Source organism: Lactuca virosa, chromosome 3 (assembly GCF_052849685.1).
Source record: "Lactuca virosa cultivar CGN04683 chromosome 3, Lactuca_virosa_CGN04683_v6, whole genome shotgun sequence".
Lineage (NCBI taxonomy): Eukaryota > Viridiplantae > Streptophyta > Magnoliopsida > Asterales > Asteraceae > Lactuca > Lactuca virosa.
This window is the reverse complement of record NC_136428.1, coordinates 11,719,183-11,730,852: the sequence shown is the minus strand read 5'-3', so window position 1 is coordinate 11,730,852 and position 11,670 is coordinate 11,719,183.

Genomic DNA, 11,670 nt, shown 5'->3' with positions numbered 1-11,670 from the left:
GACCAATTGTGATATGGTATCTTAATCATTAAGATGATCATAAACATGATACTAAAGTACTCTCCCATCTTTTCAGATTTGAGAAATTTTTATCTTTCTGCCATACTTTGATTCTTCTTATTCGTTCTGTCTCACATTGAAACTTCTCCAATGCTACAGACTTATACTTAAACTTATAAGTGTAACCATATTTACTGAACTTAAGTAAATCATGACGAATAGTCTTCTTGATCTTTTGTGGTGGACTTGACCAGTGCACAAGAATGTGTACTCGATTCCTTAGTCCTTTCCTTATTCACATAAGGAATTAGTCTAAATTTTCCAAGCTGAAAGTTCTCATTCATCATACTATACAACTTGCATGATTCCAAGTTTCGGTCCAATTGAACCTTGGGTGATGAGAATCTTTCCTTATTTGGTAATATTAGACACTACCACAACCGAAAGAATCAAATCCATTTTTCCAATATTGCTATCAATGGAATCTTATAAGCAACAACTTTTCACAAATGCCATTGTAAGGATACTTAAAATAAATAAAATCAAAACCTTTTTCTTTTATTTTAAAACTTTGCGGAAAAACTTATCCTTACAATCCATATGAAAACCTTGTTTTTATCTATTCCTGAGCAATATAAATATCATAACTCTTAAGTAATAGCCCAAAATTCTGATCACCGAACCATGCGATTGAAATCCATCTTCGCGATCAGAATCAGCATGTACTTAATAGAGTTAGACAATGGACTTTACCTAAAGTAGAGCCAAACTTATTGACTTTAACATCCTTAGGTAAATTTGGCAGCTTCGTAACCAATGCCCCTTCCTTTGGCAATAGTTACCTATGGATCCTTGATAATGGGACTATCTCAGACTTCGCCTCTCTCTTTACCATTGGGTCAACAGACTTGACTATGGTCGATCCCTTTCCATTGGGAAGAGAGAGCTTTACTGGATATCCAATGGCATCATTGTCAATTTCCATAGCGTTTTAGGAAGTTGATCTTAGCAAATAGATAAGATCATTAAGGGTCTTCTCTTAGTCTGTTTCATAGGATTCCCAAAAGAACTCACTATGTGACTTAGAAAGTAGTTGAGCCACCCAACTCTCCCGGCTTGTCAATATGTGACTACATCTCCAAGATGTGATCACACCTAGACCTTGCCTTGCCAATAGGGCTTGAGTGACCTTAAACTTTTTAGGAACTTGTGGGTTAGGGAGAATAATTGGAGGAGGTGAAAGAAGTATGATATCCATGGGACATCATCTTCATTTAGGAAAGCTTGTTTCAAGAGATTTGGGAAGATCATAAATGTCTAGACCAGACATCTTTTTGGGAGATATTCAAGATAGTTGATTTAAAGTCCTTAATATGACACCCAATATGAAATATTAAGGCTAGGACCCAACAAACTATTTTATAACTTAGAAGAGGGATGTCGTAATCCAAGCTATAAAATATTTGAAGGTAGGTGAATGACGATTCACCAATTTCCACCATGAAAAACGAAATAATTTATTAGGTTTTAATTGGATTTGAAAGTCCTAGATCTTTGAGATTCATTGAACTGTTCAAAGGCATGTTTCAATCTCGAGTGTGCCCTTCAGGTTTTGTGACTGGGATGCCGAGGATCACAAAACAAGGTGTGAATAACCATGCAAATATACTTGGTACCCTTAATATTTACCCCTTAATCGGCGTGCCGGTTAACCACACACGCTCCACCGATACTATGATAAATATTAAGTTACCCTTTGCCTACCTTGTTAAGTCCAGGTTAGTGTGCCGGTTAACCACACACGCTACACTAACGACTTAAGCAAAGTGCAAAGTGTAATTTCATGGGTTAGCATCAAATTCACATTTTCCTAAGTAACTAAGATTGGGTATTAATAAGAGTTTAGTTACTTAGTATTTATCATTAATACTTTTAATGAAAGGAGAATTATAGTCCTTGTCCTACCCGTTCGGCTAACGACCCTCCACCAGTCAAGGAAGCGGTGGGTAAGAGTGGACACCCATTAAACTGCCATTTTATAGGCAGTAACCTTATACCCCCCTTATAGATCGGCTTTGTGAATGAGGCCTACTAACGGTAAGACTAACTTTACTCTTATACATATATTTAAATATTATTAACTTATAATATTATAAAGTATAAGGGTTGAATTTTAACTTTTAAAATTATAAGGGCTAACTTGGAATTAAAGTATTCATAAGTGAAAACTTTTCAAATTCTAAAACTTGAGGGCAAGTTTTGAAACTATTCAAAACTAATTAATTCCATAACTTATGAGTTTAAAGTAGTTTTAGATAAATAAAATAAAAAAAAAAAAAAAAAAAAAAAACTCTTCAAGTTCCATAACTTGAGGACAAGTTATTGAAGACTTTAAACTAATTAATAAGAAAAAATAACTTTTTTTTATTGTAACTTATGGAACTAATTAAGGTTACACTTTTTTTTTAATTTAATGAAGAGACTCTTGAGCCTCCATAACTTGAGGACAAGTTATGGAGTCATAAAACCATTTAATTAGAACTAGACTCTTCATTTTGTAACCTTTGCCAACTTTTATGAGTTTTATGATTCTTAAATGTGACTTTTCATATAACTTGAGGACAAGTTACAAAAACACACTTTGGAATCAACTCTTAGATTAAAATGGATTGAAAACAACTATTTCACACAACTTTTCTATTAATCTAAGAACCTCATAAGAACAAGATAATTCAAATCATCAATCTTCAAGAAATTAGCATGAACATACAAACTAATACAAATCTTGAAATTATGACAATTATCTTAGAAATTGGATTAGCATGAACATTACCACATCAAAAACAAGTTTATAAGTCCAAAAACATCTTAGGGTAATGTTCCTAGTCCAATTCCAGCCAAAACAATCGAATATATGCATCCAACTCGATTTTTCAGCTACTTTTGCAAGTATAACAAGAAAACAAGCCTAGGCTCTGATACCACTGTTGGGTTATGAGCATTCTAACACTCCTAAGTGTACATGCAACCCTAAATACCTTGGATCTATGTTTTCTCTATTATACATACAATTATGAACATCCAAGGTATTATCCTAATCTAGCATACAAAATAATAAATATAACAAGATAGAATACATACCTCTTTGATGTAGAATGTCTTCATGAAGCTTGAGTGCCTAGTGCCCCAAGTGTGACACCTCAAATGGTTCACACAACACCAAATACACTTGGAATAACTTGAGAGAAACTTGAACACTCCTTGAAATCGTCTAGCCCTCACACTCACACATTAGTGCACGATTTCTTGAGCCATGGGATTCTTTTATATGGTGGCTATTAGGGTTACACCATGTAACTCATAACTTTACCCATTCCTTATCCTCCATGGATTTTAACCTCCATGGAGTATCCATGGGTCACCCCATGGACTTAGTCCAACATAAGGAATCTTGGATCACAAGCCCACATATATAAGAATGAATGATTTACACAATCAACCCATATATTTAATTAGTCTCCTTTTAATCACTTAATCAATTCCAAATTAATTCTTGATCAATACTAATTAAATAACCTTATTAATATATTAGAACTTATAATATATTAACCAACCTTAAGTGTTATTTCTCTCATTATAGTCTATCCAAATGCATGATGCCATGCAACCCAAATGGACCATGCCGGGTCGGGTCAAGTCTTACCAATTATAGTTATGGACTTAGACATTAATCCAACATTATATTGGGGACCTATTCCGCAACATCTTTTGAAAAGATTTCTCTGATTTTATTTTAAAAAGCATAAATTAAATCAGTCTTTTCTGGCCGAGAAATTAGGGGATGTCACACCTTGTTAGATAACCCTAATAGCCTCACTATTTAAGGACCCCTAGGGCACCAAAAACGTGGCCAACTGATTCCTTAGGGTTTCTAGACGTTTTTGGGTGCCTCTCCTCTTCTCCTTCTTCATCCTCTTGCTCTTGGTGTTTGTGAGCCATTAGAGGAGTGACATTTGTGACTCTAAGCTTTTAGAAGCCAATTACAAGAAGGAATAGATTGCTATTGCTATATAACAATCAAGGTAAGATCTAAACCCTAATTCATATGTTATTTGATTATCACATGCTAGATCTAGGGTTTATGGCTTTGGATGATTATTGCATGTTCATTAGACAAACTAGATCCAAAGCTTTAGGGTTTGCATGTACACCATAGGAATGATGTAGTGCTCATAACCCATCAGTGGTATCAGAGACTAGGGCTGTTTGTTGATGAATTGATGCTATTTTGATCGAAAATTGCTTAAAAAATCGAAATTTTTTTGGTTCTGACTGCTTGACTTGCCGAGTCACTTGGTGAACTCGCCAAGTCTGTTGTACACGACGAGTCCAGGCCTGGACTCGACGAGTCAAAGGGTCTGGTAGTGTTTTTTCACGATTTTCTTGCTGTTTTGGCTTGGGATACTTACCATAAACGTTTTTAATTAGTAAAATCCGATTTTTATTGATTTTGGGTGAATATCCTTGCCAAAATAGTAGATAATTACCAATTAATCAAATATTTGTTGCCTTATAAGATAATGTTTAATTATTTTAGTTATTTGGTGAATTATCTTGCAAGTAATTGGACTAGGTCAAAATTAGATACCATAATTAATTGTTAATGGCCTTATTTGAATTGTTGATCTAGAATGTTCATGATAAAGTTTAGAAAAGTTTCAATTTTCACCCCTTAGGTTTTATAGTTTAAATTTGAACCTTAAAAGTTTTAGTTTTGAAATTTAAATAGTTAAACCCTAATATTTTGAAAGGTTTCAAAACTTGCCCTCAAGTTTTGGAATTTAAATTTTTGATTAAAAGTTTAATTTTTGAAATTTTAAATTCTAAAACCCTAGTTTTGAAAAAGTTCAAATTACACCCTTATGGTTTTATTAAGTTAATTAATAGTATAATTAAAAGAGAGTTAATAAATCCATAATGATATGGTTTATATTTGATTAAATTAAAAGTGTAATTTATAAAAAATTAAACCACCTAGTATTTTAAAAGTGTAAAATACACCCTATACTATATATAACATTAAAAGTCTAATATTATATATGTATAACTTAAACTACTAGTCTTACCGTTAGTAGGACTCATTCACGAAGCTGGTCTATAAGGGGTGTTTAAGGAAATTGCCTATAAAATGGAGATTAAATGGATATCCACTCTTACCCACCGCACTCTTGACTAGTGGAGGGTCGTTAGCCGAACGGGTAGGATAGGGCAAACCCCTCTCCTCATTAAAAGTATAATGAATAAAGTAACTAAATGTTTTACTAAAATCTCAAATCTTAGTTACTTTAGAAAAAAGTGAAATCGATGCAATTCCATGGAATTACACTTTGTACCCTTGTCAAGACAATTAGTGGAGCGTGTGTGGTTAACCGGCACACTAAGTTGGGTTTGGCATTGGTAGCGAAGGGTGACTCAATGTTTGTCATAGATCGATGGAGCGTGTGTGGTTAACCGGCACGTCGATTAGGTGACTGTAACATTGAGGGCACTGCGTACATTCGCATGGTTATTCACACCTTATTTGTGATCCTCGGCATCCCAATCATAAATGAAGGGCATAATCGAGATTAAACATGACATTGAAAAGTTCAATGAATCTCAAAAGATCTAGGAGTTTCAATTCATTTAAAACTTAACCTTCTTTTCGTTTTTCATGGTGGAAATTAGTAAATCGTCATTTACCTACCTTCAAATGTTCTGCGAGTTGGATTATGGCATCCCTCTTCCAATTTGTAGGATATTGTGTTGGGTTCTAGCCTTAATATCTCATTTGGGTGTTTTATTAAGGACTCAATCAACTAACTTGAATTTTTCTCCCGTTTTATAGATGTCAAAGTCTGACAACTATGGTCTTCCTAAATCCGTTGGAAAAAGTTTTCCACATGAAGATAATGTTCCACGATTGTATTGTGGAAATGGAAATCATGCTTCATTTCCTCCACCTCCTCCAATAATTCTCCCCGACCCATGTGTTCAAAGACTTGAAAAGTTCAAGGTCACTCAAGCCCTATTGGCAAAAGATATGAAAATGGAGAGTCTATTTGTGCTCATGTCTTGGATAAAAGGTTACATATTGATAGATTGGGATTGTTAGGTATCGATGTTTAAAGGAAGTTGACTATTGACTTGGTTCTTCAGTCACTTCCCGAATCATAGGGTAAGTTCGTTAGAGAGTACTATATGATGGAACACGACATGACTCTTATTGATTTGACTTATTTGCTTATTGCTGCTGAATCAGAAATGATTTAGCGCACTGGTCAGCAAATTTGTCTGGTAAGTGAATATCCCAACCCTCTATGGGAAATGGTAACATTGGAAGTCCAGAAAAGTTTTCTCTACACAAGAGAAAGGCTGAGTCTGAGATAGTCCCATGTACCATTCCATAAGAATCCATGTGTTTCTACTGCCAAAAGAAGGGGCATTGGTTATGAAGCTGCCCTGACTACCTGAGAGATCTAAGAGATGGGAGAGTCAAGATGTATGACTCTGCTTCAGGTAAAAATCCACTATCTAACTCTATTAAGTTCCTACTTGGAGATTCTTAATACATGATGTGATAAGATTACATTTCGATGTTTTGAAGGATCGAAGAAAGGAAAGGAAGCTTAAAGGAAGGAGCAAGCTGAGTCTGATCGCGAAGAAATGGATTTTGATCGCATGATTCAAGGATCAGATATTTAAGCTACTACTTTAGAGTTAGGATAAATTGCTAAGTAATATTTACATAGTTTTCATTTGTAATCGCATTGTAAGGACAATATTTTTCCCCAATAAAATAAATTTTCATTTATCTTATTTATGTTTCCTTGCGATGGATTTTATGAAAATTGGTGTTTGAATGGTTCTATTATTAGCAATTTTGTGAATGGATTTGATTCTTAGTTATGTTATTTGTGGTAATGTCATAAATTTACCAAATGAGGAAAGATTCTCATCACCCAAGTTACAATTGGACAGAAACTTGGAATCATGCAACTGGTATTGTGTGACGAACGAGAACCTTCGTATTTGGAAAATTGAGACTAATTCCTTGTTCACATAAGTATGTGAGTCAAGTGAAGGATAATGAGATCTGGTACACAATGTTGTGCACTAGTCAAGTCCACCACAAAGAACGATAAGATTATTCATCATGATTTACTAAAAGTCTAGTAAACGTGATTATGCTTACAAGATTAAGTGTAATTCTAAATCATTGAAAAGTTTCAATGAATGGCAGAACGAATAAGAAGAATAAATTAGGCAAGAAAGATAAAAGTTTCTCCAATCTAAGAAGAAGGGAGTGTACTTTTGTATCATGTTTTATGATTCTCTTAAAGATTATAAGAACCATATTACAATTCATCCTCTAAGGATACCTTATTTCACTAGTATGGCTAAGAAGAGGAGTCGAGAATTGTTGAAATGGTTAAGTCAATAAGATGAATCGTACTTCGTACCAAAATCAATTCTTAGAGTCATACTCCAAGATTGTGAATTGAGTGACATAATCTTAAGTAGGAATGTTCTTACATTTGCACATTTTGATAAGTTGTGATGTCTTGGATAAGACAAAGACCAGCTAGTACCAAATTGTGTGTAGGTTTGTCTTGATAAAGACATACACTGCCTCTTGAATATTTGTTTTGTCAAGAAATGTTTCTCGACAAAAGAATCTTATATGTCAAGAGGTAAGTGGGAGTCTAAAAGATCTTGAAAAGTTTCAAGAACAAATTCAAAAGTAAACCTACTAAACACTAGCACACGACTTGAGGATTGTAACCTATCGTGTTGACAAAATTTTATTTTTGTGCCAATCCAGTTGAGTGATTATGCATATGAGTTCTACGAGTTCTCAATTGAATGCATAAGAGAAAACACCTTCATCAACGAAAGTACATTGACTGGCATAGGTGAGCTGCTAAATAACTTGGAAGCAATGGTGGGACCCTTGATGGCAAGAAATTAAGAATGAACAAGTTCTGTCCATAAGAAGTTGAATTTGTCACAAACATTTTCTTACGATTATGCTTATGACAAATTTGCATGGATAGGAACACATGCACCATAAAATCTAAGTGTCATAAGGTTTCTCTCCTTCATGAAAATGATTGTGAGGAAACGCTTTCACTAAGAGAGATTTTAAGGAGATAGCGATTATCTAAATTGCATTCTCAAATTCGATTATGATTACGGCATCCCTCTTCATAGTTCGAATTGTGAGATTTGGCAATTAGTCTGAACATTTGGGATTTAGTGATATAAGTTCTGAATTAGTTTAGACACACATGTGAGCTATCTAAGGAAGGTGTGTGAATTTGAGAAGCTTAGATAAAAGCTTGTCAAAGCACATCATATTTGGAAATATGAACTTTGGAAAGTCAATAAGTATTGTCTTTTAGAAGTCCAACTGTTTCTGAATACGTGTCAAAGCTAGTGGGAGCATAAATGTTATGCTGGTATGGATATAATCATCATGTTAGTGGGAGCATGATTATTATTGCAAGTTAGCAATATTAATTATAGAAAACAAAAGTTTCACTTTGCAAAGTTGCATAAGTTGAATAGTTGTTTTGCTATAATTAAGGGAGAGAATATTATACTTCGTTTATATCTAAAGGTTTAGATCGATAAATTTTGATAAAAGTTAGTCAAAAGATATATGAATGTTATGTTGAAAGGATTCAACGTAAGAGAATTCTATATATGGAAATAATTGTTGCGTTCTCACACTCGATTATGATTACGACATCCCTCTTCATAGTTCGAATCGTGAGAACATGGCAAATAGAAATATTATAGCAAAAGACTGGTAAAGTATCATGTCATTGTAATATTCGACCGTTCTAAAATTTTCCAAATGCCTAGGGCATTAAGAGGGAAAAAGGACTAGAATCAGATTTGACTGAATTAGTTAAACAACTGTCAAGGATAATCTAAGGTTCGCCAAGGATTGGTCGCTTGTGAACAGTTGGAAGTATAGTAATGGAAGGACCATATTGACATTATTATTATTAGAAATGATTCTATTAATAATGAGTTGTCATATGGAAAATATGGAAATGTTTCCTTATTGGGAGTTAGACGTTAAGAGTTTATCTCCAGATTAGAAAAACTTTTATGCAAGAAGGATGTTCAAAGGAATGTACTTTGAATGCGAGACTTCATGTCTATGGAATTGTCTTGTAACAATCTCCAATAGAGCTTTTTGTAATTTCATTGGCCGAGTCTTGATGACTTTTGTGCCATGATATTACGAAAGGACCGTTGCATAAAGTGTTAGAATCTAACATATTCTATAAGTGGCAAGAATTTGGTATTCTTACACTTGTGGTAAGGATTGGGAATTGTAAAATGAGTGTGATTGAAAATGTTATTCAATTATACTATTTTACAAAGTAAGGACCATAAGTAAACATAGTGTGCATGCTAAGAGCATGGGACAATTGTCGTTATAATTCAAGTAAAATGTTGATTACCCGAAATAACAAATAATGAGTAATCAATATGGTGATTAAATAAAAGTGTTTTATTTATACTCAAAAGTTTGGGGCCATAGAAGATTAGTATTATTCTTGTGTTTCAATTTGCATGTTTTGACTTCCTAAATAGTTGAGTTATTTGAGAATAATCGAATTATTTGAACGTTCCACAATCGCTCATACTTTGGGAGTAGGTATGAAAGAAGATTGTCATGAATTGGTGTGTAGATTGACTAAAGTCTATTAGACATAGCAAAAGTTTGGTACAACGTTCATGAGTGATTACGAATATGACTTGAGCATTGGATTAAACCCACGCTCACTTGGATCGCTTCATGGATTTTATCACGAGTGATTGGTGAGACGATAATATCTTATATTCTTAAAACCGAGATGTGTGAGTTGTATCTTACGAGTCGGTTATATATTGATAATATGCAAACGCACCAGTAACTTGGTGTTATAAAACGTATTGTTGTGTGTGATTTGGTGAGTGAGTACAAGCGAGCATTGAGTAGAAGTTTATCCATTCCTTTTACCCAAAGTGGGATAAAAGCGATATTTGTGGGCCCCTCGATGATTTAGTGATGACAAAGGAAAGTGCTCGGCCGGGCCAGGACTGATTTGATTTGTTCAATTAGTCAGTTGTCATAAATTGGAAATCGGGAAACGACACATAGACTGAGAGAATGATTTCAATCCATGTCTCACGTCCATACGATATCTAGAATGGAGGAATATATGATCCCTTGTCTAAAGGACGCGTTTCTGAAAAGATCAGAGTTGACAGCGGCTTTTGAAAGCTACGATGGCAGATCAGGATCTGAAGTCATACGCAGAATAGTTATTAGACTTATCCAAGTAGGAGACTGTTGGATTAGTTTCTAAGCCCATAATTATTTTGGTATGTACTTAACCCGATGGTGCATCGTCCTTTTAGGTTGCCTTCACCAAAGCAACTTGATAAGATGAATTATAGAGAGAGAGGATTAATTATGAATTATTAATATATTATGAGAATAATATATTAAAGGAGAAATCCTATTGTTTAATTAATATTAGTCAATATTTAATTAAGATGTAATTTTGTGGCTAAAAGAGATTAATTAAACTTAGGGGACTAGAACTGTCAATTGTGTGATAGATAGATATTGGGCTAATGGACTCCATACAGGATGGAGTGGACGAAATCTATGGGGAAACCCATTAGAATTCGTCCAAGGCCTCTAAAGGAGGAGTCCATGGGTTGCTTAGGGCCTAAGCAGTCATATTAGGGTTTCCTTGTTAGATAACCCTAATAGCCTCACTATTTAAGGACCCCTAGGGCACCAAAACGTGGCCAACTGATTCCTTAGGGTTTCTAGACGTTTTTGGGTGCCTCTCCTCTTCTCCTTCTTCATCCTCTTACTCTTGGTGTTTGTGAGCCATTAGAGGAGTGACATTTGTGATTCTAAGCTTTTAGAAGCCAATTACAAGAAGGAATAGATTGTTATCGCTACATAACAATCAAGGTAAGATCTAAACCCTAATTCATATGTTATTTGATTATCACATGCTAGATCTAGGGTTTATGGCTTTGGATGATTATTGCATGTTCATTAGACAAACTAGATCCAAAGCTTTAGGGGTTGCATGTACACCATAGGAATGATGTAGTGCTCATAACCCATCAAAAATGACTTCTATTTAGGTTCGAATCAATTGATCCTATGATTGATTTTATGGTAAATATATTGGATTAACTTTTCATTGACTACCGATTGAGATGATTAGGTTCACGTTCGTTATTGCGAATCCTTAGAAAACAGATTAATTCAAGCAGTGGCTAGTTGTCTAAATTAATAAGTTCCCTAGTTAATTAATTCGGGTTAAGTAAGACTTGTAATGGTTAATTGAATTGGTGATTCAATTAACCTCTTGTTGATGGGGTATCACACAAGCTCACGTATTAACTTACCTATCTTCTAGTTAATTCTAGGTTCACATTCGTTATTTCTAGACATATAACTATGTGGTCACATAAATCATATGAAATTGATAACTAAGAGATGTTCATACAACTTAATTATTGATTTATTAATAGAAAATAATTTTTGTTAATATATGAGGTTCTTTAACAATCTTAACAAAACAATATCACCAATTA